This window comes from Vanessa atalanta, chromosome 6 (assembly GCF_905147765.1).
Source record: "Vanessa atalanta chromosome 6, ilVanAtal1.2, whole genome shotgun sequence".
NCBI classification, from domain to species: Eukaryota; Metazoa; Arthropoda; class Insecta; order Lepidoptera; family Nymphalidae; genus Vanessa; species Vanessa atalanta.
Genome location: NC_061876.1, coordinates 1,531,867 through 1,544,470, shown reverse-complemented (window position 1 = coordinate 1,544,470; position 12,604 = coordinate 1,531,867). Strand labels below are relative to the sequence as shown.

At 35.7% G+C, this 12,604-nt stretch overlaps 1 protein-coding gene across 2 annotated transcripts in view; it reads right to left on the bottom strand.

The window, feature by feature from the left end:
* Positions 1-12,604, bottom strand: part of LOC125064946 (mediator of RNA polymerase II transcription subunit 13) — a 60,084-nt gene that overhangs the window by 22,207 nt on the left and 25,273 nt on the right. The window lies entirely within an intron of this gene.

Here is a 12,604-nt window from a genome sequence, read left to right as displayed (position 1 = left end):
TAAAGTGAATCACCTTGCGTTTCCCGCTTTAAAACATTCCTACTTACGAAATAACTATCCACGTAGCGGCAACAAGTTACCGCGAATATATTGGACTGTGTTGGACTAATCGTGTGGGCAATAAATATAGCGTTTAACGATTCCGTACTTGGTGGAGCGTCAGGATTTATCGAAGTCAGTGACAGCTTTACATTATCGTGTGACACGAGACGCGGTACTTGTTTGCGATCTTCGATACTATTTTACTATCTTTTAAACAAAACCACTTAAAGGCGAATACAATGGATTATATAAATATATTTTAATTTTAAAACATAAAAAAGGATTTTGTTTAATAAACAAAATATTTTTATAATGACAATTTAAAGCCTAAGGTTTATAATTAATGTTGTATTTGTAATACCAGTTTCAGATAGATATATTATTTATGTCTACAAAGTTATCGTTATACAGTAGTTATAAAATATTATGTTTACATGTACAAATTAAAGATTAAATAGCATTCACGACACATATAAGTACACAAATATACATTATGTTCAAATGAGATTACACAATTATTTATAATAATTATTAATATTAAAAATAGGATAGTAAAATGTTAAAAGACATCAAAGATCGACATGAAATCATACAATTTTGTGTTTAATAAAAAAAATATGATATGATTGAAGCCTATTCTTGTAAGTTGAGCTTCATAATGATGAATGCTGTGTCTGATTTATGCATAGATAAAAAATAAAATAACCTAAAACGAATATTATCGAGCTGTATGTTGACTAGAACAGATATATAGGTATGTATAGTAAGCAATGCAGAGATCGGTGTACGCGTTACGCCTCTCTCACCACCGACCTCACCCCACGGATATGGGGACCTGTTGAGGCGGTCTTGTTACATGCTTAAACGAATTTTCTTACATCTATTCTAAAGGTAGACCAATTCTATGATAACATATAGATTGATTCAATAACATCGCTTATTTAGTTAGTATTCTAATTTTAATCTTTATTAAGAAATTTATAAATTATAATATTTCGAATACCGGCGACAGTCCGCAAAATTGTTTGTAATGTAAACATTAAGTTCCTTAATAGGTACCAACGTAAATATATCGATGTTTATAAGGTTAGTTTACTTTTTTCCTGTCTATTTTAACTAGAGACAATATATATTTAATAATTTATTTCAAATAGCGTAAAACGAACCTAGATACAAACACAACATGACCACAGTCTTATGAAAATTGCGATAACAATAGAGCTTCATTTAAATTAAAATAAATAATTTTAAAACAAATCAATGATAAATAGATTAAAACCTTTTTTTCTTATACTAATTCAAGTACACATAGAGTTAATAAAAGAGGATAAAAACCATCAATAATAACCATATTTTAAACAATAAGACTAAATATAACGAACAGGCACACAATGTTAAAAATTTGGGATCTAATTAAAAGTACGATGTTCTCGACGTCGCTATTGTTACGGTTACGACATTTACGATCTGTTTGTACACGAATATAAATTCTACGTGGGTTTTACTAATTGTAACTCAAACTCAACTTGACCTACGAATATTCCAAAACTTTAGCTGCGGTTCGCTCGTAATAATTGAAAGACTTGATTGAACATGAAGCTATTGTATAGGTATGACTGGTACGAACAGTTGTAATTACTTTATGTAATTCTCATAAGATATTTAATACGATGAAATAAACAAAACATTAATACGTAAATTTTATACTAAGATACTAATGTTTTCTACTGCGGAGTGGAACGATTACCACGTAAATAGAGACCGACGGAATGAGTGAATCTTTTGATATTTCGATAGATTTTGGTAAGGTGGGAGATAGAGGTAGTAAACATCGAGTGACAGCTCGGGGGCTGGCGAGGGGTGGCGGGAGTCCGCGTCGGTGTGGCGATATGCGCGCGCTTTGTTTACACCCGATTGTTACCGCTACCGACATCGTCGCTAGCGCCAATCATTTGCTTTAGCAATTGTTATGGCATTTTGTTTAAGTTTCAAAATTATAGACCGTTAACATTATCTTCGTTTAATCAGAATTATTTAATAATTGTTAAGAATTTCAGTAAGCAGTGTGTCTTTATGAGACGGAGTAAATCTTAATACTATCATCAATTCGTTAAATAAAGCAGTAATAAAAAATGTTTGCTATAGTATTAAACATCGCATGGACTGCAAGAATGTAGGTTGATTCTATCGCCACCGATAATGCGATTCAAGATTGTATCGAGCGCGTGGAAATCTGTCAATTCGCGCGCGCCCTCTGCCGCAGGCCGGGCCGGTTCGTCCCTCCCGTCGCCTGTCGTGCTCTCGCTCGCACACGCCCACGTGCGCGTGACGTCACACGCGCGTCGCCCCGCCGACGTCACGGACCGCCCGCAAGTCACCCGATGCGGGCGCATCGGGCCTACCCCGTTGCGACTGTACTTTACTATTTTTTTGTTAATCGGTTTTTTAGGTTACAGAATTCTGTAATTATATTGTACCATACAATGATTCCATACAATTTTACACTGCTATAAGTAGTTTTGGGTAGTATTAAGATATTGCTACTATTTTATAATTTATATTAACTAAATCAAAAACCTAATGAGGTATTTATTTAGATATTATCGAAGTACAGTGCGATACCAGTGATACAAAGAATAATTGTTATAAAAATATATTATAGTTAAAATTTGACAAGAAGTAGGTATTAAATTATTTTTTGAATAATTGTCTTACACTTCGCATATCGCGTCACAAGACGCCTCGCATTGTAAGTCTATAGATCGAGTGCGGTGATAGTATCGTCGGGGCGGCGGTACTCGCCATCTGCGCGAGTCACGCAGCTGCTGCGGCACGGCCCACCCTCTCACTTTGTCTCAGCTCACGACTCTTAGGGCTAAGGGTAGCGCAACCCGCACTCGACGCGTCTAATCATTACGAACAAAACATGTGTACCGAAACAGAACGGCACACCGCGAACGAGGTGCAAATTTGAATATTTGTCAGAAATAATGTTCGAAGCTTTTTGTTTTATTTTATATATAATTTTAAATATTTTTTTGATAAATCGAGAGCGGTTTAAAATTAAAGGTTGAAATAATACAAAATATGTATAGTAATATCTAGCTTGTTATCATAAAAATGTCTCCGAAGAATATTTTTAATAATTCTGATTGGTAATTATTATTAAATAAAAAGCAAGTAGGTTAATAATAAAAATAAAACAGTAGTTCACGTTCCCATAAGTGCATTATTAGTAGGTATCTTAAAACGAGCAACAACATCGGAAACCGATCGATAGCAGCGGGGCGTTGCGCGCGCGCATCAATAAATAGCTCGATCGGGAGCGCGGCCGTCAATACGCGTCACTGCGGTGGTTTAATAATAAAACTTCAAATGCGGTGGACGCGGGCGGCGTTCATCAACCTTGCGGAAAATCTTAGGACCAAGCTAACACGAATTTATTTTGCGTTCACTCAACGGTGCAAGCGCTATGCACATGTGCCACCGAAACTTTTATTTTGTATTCGTAGCAAATATGCGCCGTAAAGCAAATTAACAAAAATGTAATGTTCAAAAGTAACAGTAGCACCGTTATATAAAGAGACGTTTGCGTAGGGGCCTTTCCCACGGCCCCGCTGACGTTCCGTCTAATTTCTCAGAGTTACAAACGCTGATGACGATTTGAGAAGCTGGTATGATATGATTGTATTTCTACAATAAATACGCCGAGTTATAAATACAAGATATATCTGCAAGATATCGTGGGCGCCTCGGACTATTGCATTGCAAGTCATTGACGTTATGTGTGATTACTCATATTCATTATATTTTCATTAAGGATGTGATACGATAAAATCAACTATATTTGAAATCTTTAGTCATAAATTACGTTGAGATACTTTCTAGATTCAAATGTAGAACAAAAAGAGTGGATACTTCCAATTATAGTTTATATTGCGCTTGCGCATTCAGCCCACGCCGTCTGCGGCCCTCCCAACTAATTAATAAGCTAACGGACCGTTTTCATACTTTTTGATTTGTTTAGCCAAGCGAATTAATGTTAAATTAATAGTCGGCATCGTAAGTGATGAATAATTGTACGTTCTAGATGTTTTAAAAGGTGTAACATCATTATTGAGGATGAGGATGATGCTATTTGTTTAATATTATTATTTATTTATACCAAAAAAATACCATCTGCTCACTACTAAACAGGACATATTATAATTACATGTGTAGGCAAACTCTTTTTATAATCCTATGAGCTACGAAACAGCAAATCCGACAAGAGTAAACATTTCCAAATTTCGTGATGCTACTAAGAATATCAGATCAAAAAATCTTTAAAAAAATGATCATCTCAACCCAGGGGTTGAATCCAGATCCTCGGGATTTATAGGCAAATAAATAAAATATACAACAAAGCAAATTGCATCATTATTTTCAAAGCGTATCAATGTAAAATACTTAAGTGAAATATATCCAAACTCAATATAAGTTCATTTTCTTAAAATAAATAGTTGAACAACGAAGCATACGACCGAGGTTTGTTTGGTAAAGAGCTAATAATAATCGTTGGTTGGTAGTACCTTAACGTAGCCGTTTATTTTATTACCGATACTTTACATCTCGCGTACAATTTGTTAAGAATTTATGGTCTACGAGAGAAGCGCTCCGCGGACGCTGCATTATCTTTACAAAATATATCGCATGAGATAATGTTTAAATTAGATAACGCACTCAAAACACTAACATTACCTCACTTGGGTGAAACATTGGATAGATAACATGAAACGCCGACTTACGCGGAAGATAATAATTGAAGAATTAATAAATTTTCAAACAGTTACGCCCCTAACAAAAGATTGCTCACTGTCATAATTCTGAGATAAAATTGAAAAGGATATATAGAGATTAGTGCACGTATCTTGGTTTGGTTCGGATGCGTGTCTGAGGGCGTAGCGTGCATAGACGCGGAGTGGGCACGCCGTGGGTCAACGACTGCGCCCCGACCGCCTGCGACCGCCTCAAATATTTCAACTACCATAGCATACATGCATAGCATAAAATGGAAAATGTTTCCTTACAGGAATAATAGAAAAATTGAGTTTTTAATCGTTGAATCTTTTACGTCTAATAACATTCAGATCATGATTTGTTTCAGTGACGTATATGATCCAATATTTAAAGGATCCGGTAAGTTACATTTCTTTATATGTAACACACGATAAAAGAGCCCTTAGAAAGGCATCCGAACGATCGGTCGACACACGCGCACGCCATTCGTTTTATCGTCGGCCATTTAATTGGTCTTGGAATTCGAGAACAAGAAATCGAAACGGTTGATTTGCGGAGTTGATTTAAAAACGTGCAAAATAAATATTTGAACATATACTATTACGGAACAATTTCGTTATGTTACAAATGGATTTATTGTGGAAAATCGGCAGAACGGCATGGCTTCCTCGGCTCGCACCCTAAGCGGTCCTCAAACATCTGTCTACATAATACGTTTACAAGTATGGGACATGTGCAGCGAGGATCAGGTGTCGTACTGACCGCGGGCAAGCCCGGTGGAACAAGTTATGAAACCAGTCGGTCCAGGCCGTCGACTCAAGAAAGTAAAACCTAATATTTCAGTACGCTGCGATAGACGCGAGGTGATTTAAATTACTATAAGTAAGTTCGCATAACTATAACGAGGATTGAAATAAGATAACGACCGTGAGACTGAGCTGAGATGGTCCAGTGGTTTTAACGGTTACATCTCAACTAACGATTACAACTTCAAACCCGAGCAAGAACCACTATATTTTCACGTGCTTAATTTGATTATAAATAATCCCTTGCTATCTTAAATAAACTTTCATGAGTTAATTTAGAATATGTTTGGATCAGGATGTTGTAATTAGATCCTCAAATAGGGAAAGGAGGCCTTAGTCTCGCAAAACAGCATCACTTTTACAGGCTATAAAACTATTCAGGATTAAAATGAGCGTGAAATGTTACACGACCAAAAAGAACCAACTCTATAAGGCGAATACAAAAACATTTAAACGCCATATTGTCTATCGTTAGATATACAATTAATCTACAAAAATGATGGAAGCTGATAAGTTAAAACTTTAACTTAATTATAACAAAAACAATAAAATACTCAAATCGTTTGATTACGTTAAATTGAAATGCCCTGATAATTAAATTAGGACCATAAAATCCTAAAATAAGTACAGCTGTTGACCGTGACCTGAAACACAAGTCGCGGACACAACCAGTATATAGGATTCATATAATCCGGATGTTAATCATAACGGCAGTAACTCGTTTATATAAGGTCGTTTTTTTGAGAATGATAATTGAGAGCTTATTTTTTTTTATATAATCCCATTGTAATTATTATTACAGTTGAGATGGCCCTGTGGTTAGAATGAGAAGATTTTATCTGAAGATCGCAAATTCATATCCATTTTTATGAGCTTAATTTGTGTTAATAGTCCATCTCGGGGGTGATGAGAAAATTGAATTGAATTAGGTGTCGAAAAAAAATTAACCTTAATTATAATTAATCCAGCGTGTTGGAATAAGCTACAATACAATCCTTCTGCTTAAAATGATAGGATGCCTTTGCGTGGATATGTCTGTTGTCGTATTGGCGTAGTACATGATACACAATACGACGCAGGATCTAGATTAATCGTGTAATAAGTGGCAAAGTTACACCGTCTAGACGTATTCCGGTATTACTATGGATTAGTGAGATCGTACACTCATTACAGGTTTAGGTGATTGTTTCGTATGTAACTTCAATCGTTTATCGAAGGTTTTTATAATAAAACAATTAATATCCTATATAATGCGGTGTTTCGTTTTCTCAGTGATACAACTACATAGATTTTGACAAAATAACTTATAGAGCTGAATTGAGGAAGAACAATTCCTTTGAAGAAGAAATTAATTATATGACCAATAATACGTGTCAAAATGAGCGAGTTGATATTTGATTGTTTGACAGTTGAGTGCACGTGAATAGAGTTGTTTTGAAAATATTTTCATACATAACAAAAGGTTAAAAAGCGAGTAAATGTTGAAATTGAAACTGATAATTTATATCTTTGTAGTAATCAAGATAAGAGGAGTCTGTAAGTGGAAAATTTTATAGAATTTGTAATCCAACGCGTGTGAATCGAAGTGATTAGGTGGCTTTTTTATCATTTGTTTTACGCGAAACGAATCAAACATTGCAGATGTGGTCAATATCACACCGCTTACAAAAAGTTTGATCGTAATAATTCTTAATTTTTAAATATTTAAAATATTTTTTTATTATTTTAAGATATTGGCGATTGAAATAAATTATTTGAGTCGCAAAACCGTTTGTAAAGCTAGTTTCATACATGCTGAGTTTTTACAGGGTGGATGCAGTAGGTAGCTTACGAATGCGGACGGTGACGGCCGGCGGGGAGTATCGATCATGGTGCGGCGTGCGGTGGCGTGCGGCGGTGGCGGCGAGAGTCGAGCGGGACGCGCCGGTAGGTGCCACTTATCGCCGTCTTCGCGCCACTTCGCACCTAATTTATCGCGAGCCACCATCGTTTGTATGCCGCGGTTATGATGCCGCGGCGCGCATCAATACATTTATGACGACGCTAAATTTAGTACGGGCGCACGAACGATTTTTATCTTCGGGTAATCGTGGTGAAGCAACGACGTTTATTACGACGTATAGCGTCATTATCAATTAGACTTTTACTCTCACAATCTCTTTTGTGTGATAAGTAATCTACTTAAAATTCATTTTTAATGTTTTTGTATTTTTACTATTAATGAATTTGACAAAAATATTTGTGCTACTACTAGTATTTAGGGTGCCATCTATTAAGAGCTCATCAGCGTGAAGGTCACGGGACACGTGGCCACCGCGGAAAACGGCTCATGGGTAAGGGCATATGGATCGATATACCATACGCACTCGCGCCCGCGTCCGCGCCTCTCAGTCACCGCCCTAACCCCCGCCCGCTCACCGCGCCGCCCAAACAAGCCTATTTTATTGCTTATAGCTCATATCAAACGATACCATTCCGAGTATAATATAGCTGTGTTCATTGCTGTTATCCTAAATACTGGTACTGATAAAATATCAGTAAACGAGGGTGAATTTTATAAATCCTAAATATTTTTGATTATAATATGATTTAAGAAAAATGATGATCAAATAATTTATGATACACTTTACGAAAGGAAAACCTACAAAGAAACATCGCTCACCGTCATATTTATAAACGAATTCGCTCTATAGCGTAAAAAAAAGGGAAACATCGTTGCTATGCGGTAGATAATCTAGCGCGTTGTAAGCAAACGTAATATCTCAGCAGACCAACATTTAGCTTACAAGTAAACTATTGGATAGGTGACAAACTTAGCATTACTGTTATACTAAAGTTAATCTTCTATAAGTAACAAAAGCCGGCCGTGTCGATTAAGTTTTCAGCACGATACACAAGCACGGCTCCAGGACACGAAAGTGAATGATTAATGACAGCACTCACCAGACCGTAACACAAGCGGATCGAGCCTGGCCGCGGGCAAGGGTGCTCTAGAACCAAGTTTATATTAACGCTGGGTGAACGCATTGTATATTATAAACTACAAACGTAATATAGCTACATACCTATGCCATAATAACGTTATGTATCCACCCTTATACAATAGTTGCCTTAGAATATGAGATACTACTAGAACCGGCTTCGCACCTTCAACTTGATGTTCGCTATGAAAATCAATATTATGAATACCTCTGGATATCCATACCGTTACTTGTAATATATTCTTTCTAAAATATTTCAATATAGGAACTCCGAAACTATTGAATTATGTTGCAATTATATTTATGATGAAGATTTAACTATACATCTATCTCTGATCTATCATGATGTAAATGTTTCATGGCAATTGGATACGTTGTTTTTGTTTGAAAAAACAAAACACTATTGCATAGTAAGAAGATAATGATGACCTCACAATATAGATAAAAAAAAAGGAAATTAGGAATTGTACCCATTTAGACTTGCGATCAATATGTCCCTCGACTCGCGTATCGCACTTCCACAACCCTTGCACTGTTCTATAGCGCCTGTGTTTACATCGATAATATGCGCGTAGCTTTACATGGCGCAGTGGGCGTGAAGGTGCACTTGTAGCCTACGTTACAGCCCACGCTGTTTCAGGAATGCTTTTCAGCGTTGAATTTTATATCAACTTGCCATCGAATGCAAATAAAAATTAATACTTTTAATTAAGCTTCATTGAGATTAATATTTATACACAGTTATTGATCTTATTTCATAAGGGTGCTATCAGACAATTGCAGAGGGTTAAAAAGGGCGTAGATTGAAGCTATTAAAAATAATGGGGATGAAAATGCAGTACTTAATATAAAATAAGAAGAATGTGTAACAGTCTCTATAAATAAAGGCTGATATGTAAGATCTCGTCTATTTGAGATAACACAATTCCCAACACCCATTGTCGTACTGCGGAATCTGATATTTCATCGAAGGGTAAAGCAATTATTAAGAAGCTATTATAAATTTCGCATGATTTGTTACATATTGTATATAGATGCAACAGAAGTAATTGTCACAGTATAACATTGCATACTTGTCAATAGACCTCTCGCCTAGAAGTCGACCTTTATCAATTTCGTTAGCTATTCCAGAGGGCCGGAGTGGGCGCGGGGTGGTCCTGACATTTGCGCTGCCCGCCGCCCACGTACCACCGCTTCACCGCACCACCGCACAGACGAGTTCGATCAGCCGTCGCGTTACTACGAGAATAGCCTTAATTTTGCATCATGGAAAAAACTACTTCACAAAAAAATAAAAACAAAGCTAAAACAGTTGCATTGAATATTATATTAAAGAAAGAAGCTTGGATTGATTTAGCGAAAGATTTTTGCCAACATTATGGATAATTTTTCAATTAGGTATACAATTACCGAAAAAAAAAACGACTATTTTATTTTACAAAGAGCTTTCAACTGTGAAATATGTATAGCACATACGACAATGGAAAATATCGAATTGAATAATTAAGCGATTACTAATAATAAAATAGTAAATATCGAATAAAAATGGCTTAAGAACAAATCAAAATAATATTACACATAAATCCTTATACATATATCAAAAAAGTATTTGCTTCTGTATATCCCCCCACACAAAGCAAACGAAATGGCTAGCTCCCTTAAAATATGAATGCACTCAATTTAATCCATCACGCAGAAAATTGGATTTAATTTATTACCGGCGTATGTGTTCAGCGGTTATCGTCCGGAGATTTACCCGTAACTCTCATAGTTAAATAACTGTTTTATCGACTTTATATTATTATGATCAAGTATATCTCATTTAAATGTTGCTATTTCGAATTAGGTATTAGCATTGTTATGGGTTTTATGCACATATTGGTCGAAACTACTTTTTTATTTCTTGCAAGTGATACCTAGTTATGTGTGTAATCGATGGTACCGTTAAGAAAGTAATACTTTGTATAAATTTGTTTGAGTTTTAATGAGCCACTGTAATAATGGATGTATGGGAACATACGTGTCATCTTGGTCATACGTATTGATTCTGTGGTTGGAATCGCATTGACGGAAAAAAACTTGATTTATATCATTATATATTTTGCACATTTGCAAGATCCATATACCACAGAACATTAATATGGCCATGTTTGAAGGATCGTTGTGTATATGTACGTAGGTTGGCGAAAAATTGATAGTGTTAAACGATTTAAAGGCGATTGTTTATTTACAATAAATAGCAGACTTAACATAGGTAAAGGCAGGTATAAAAAGCTCAAAACTTCTTAAGTCACAAGGGATAAAACTGAGAATATGTATATATTATACATCCTTATATCCGGATAATACCGCCATACTCCACTGACATCTCCCTCGTGCCCACACAAAGGCGATCATCGCGTTATATATAAGTATTTCTTACCACCGTAGAGAGCTGAAGTACGTGTCTCGTCACACATAATAATATTTAATCGTTGTCATTACGGTAATACCGATGAACCATTGCTGAATCGAACGGCTAGTTAATGACACACTAACCGAGGAAAATTCACGTCCATTATACAAATGAATCACGTGATCGGGATTACATATTCATGAATGAGATGTGTGATCTCTCAGCACGATGTCTGTGCAATTACTTTGACTACACGATAATTATCAGTAACAAATGTTATTTATTATAAACTCCGGAGTTAATTGATACACGGCTCAGATCAGTTTATGTCGGGATAAAGGTATAAGTTGAGATATTTAAATACCTAACGGTAAGTTGGCGTCTACGGATACATGATCTGTTACAAATATAAATCATTCATTTCAACGTCAGCGCCTCCAACCACAGGATCAAGATGTCGGGACCTGATACCTATGTCCACATACATATGTCTGTTATTACACAATAGCCCATTCAAACGAAACATTCAAACTGAAACACATTTATACAAAGCATTACTATTACGGTCGAAACTGATATATACCCAGACGGGTATACCATATACAAATACCCACCAACGGTAAATTTAATGGACAGGATTGACTAACATATTTTCAATTAAAGACTTCAAATGGGTTCTTCGAAACTTCACTTATCAGAACTATTTACACTTCATAGAAAACAATTATTTTTATATTATAGTAAAAATAGTAAAATTCGTTATTATTATAGCATTCAATTCAATACTGTGTCACGACGTTTCAAAAGTGCTTATATGAGCCTACTATATATAATTAATAGTTTGTTGTTGATTGAGACAATTTTTATCAGAACTTGTGAAACTTCAGCTGTTAAATTTTTTGGGAAATAATTAATTATGCTATTTCACATGAATACAAAATCAAATTGTTATTATATTAAAAGCAAACAGTTTATTATTTCAAACAATGTGTGACTATTATTTAGAGTATGGTATGAAAAAAAAACCACTGTGACATGCATATAGTATGTTACGGTGGCACTCCACTTGGCGTATTTTGGCATATTTGTCGCGAAATACGTTTCCAACAATGTGATAGCGCTACGGGTAAATGCGTATCAAATTTAACAAATAAAGATTTTTATCTAAAACACACGATTACGCGTGAATGTTTTTTTTTACTTGTATCACCAGCTTTACCATTCACGGCAGCGATATATTCTAGTAAAAATCGTTTCATCTCTAGCGCTACATTCCGCCATAGCTCGCCGCATCCGCGAAAGCTATACAGATTATCCGTTGTCGCCTGCCGCCCGGGTCAACCGTTAATCTCGTCGCAAATAGGCTCACGTACGCAGTTAGACTGGGAAAGATTCCTCGCAAATTGTTGCCAACGGCGGCATTAGGGGACGTTATACACGCGTACACAGAGTTAAACGTTTGATGGGGGATTATAATATCATTTTCACCCGGAATTCTGGTGACTGCGACGTTTTATATCGGTATCAGTATTTATATATTATTTAAGAGAGACGAAAAAACACTAAAAAAGTAATATTTTAATTAAGTGCTACCTTTCGTA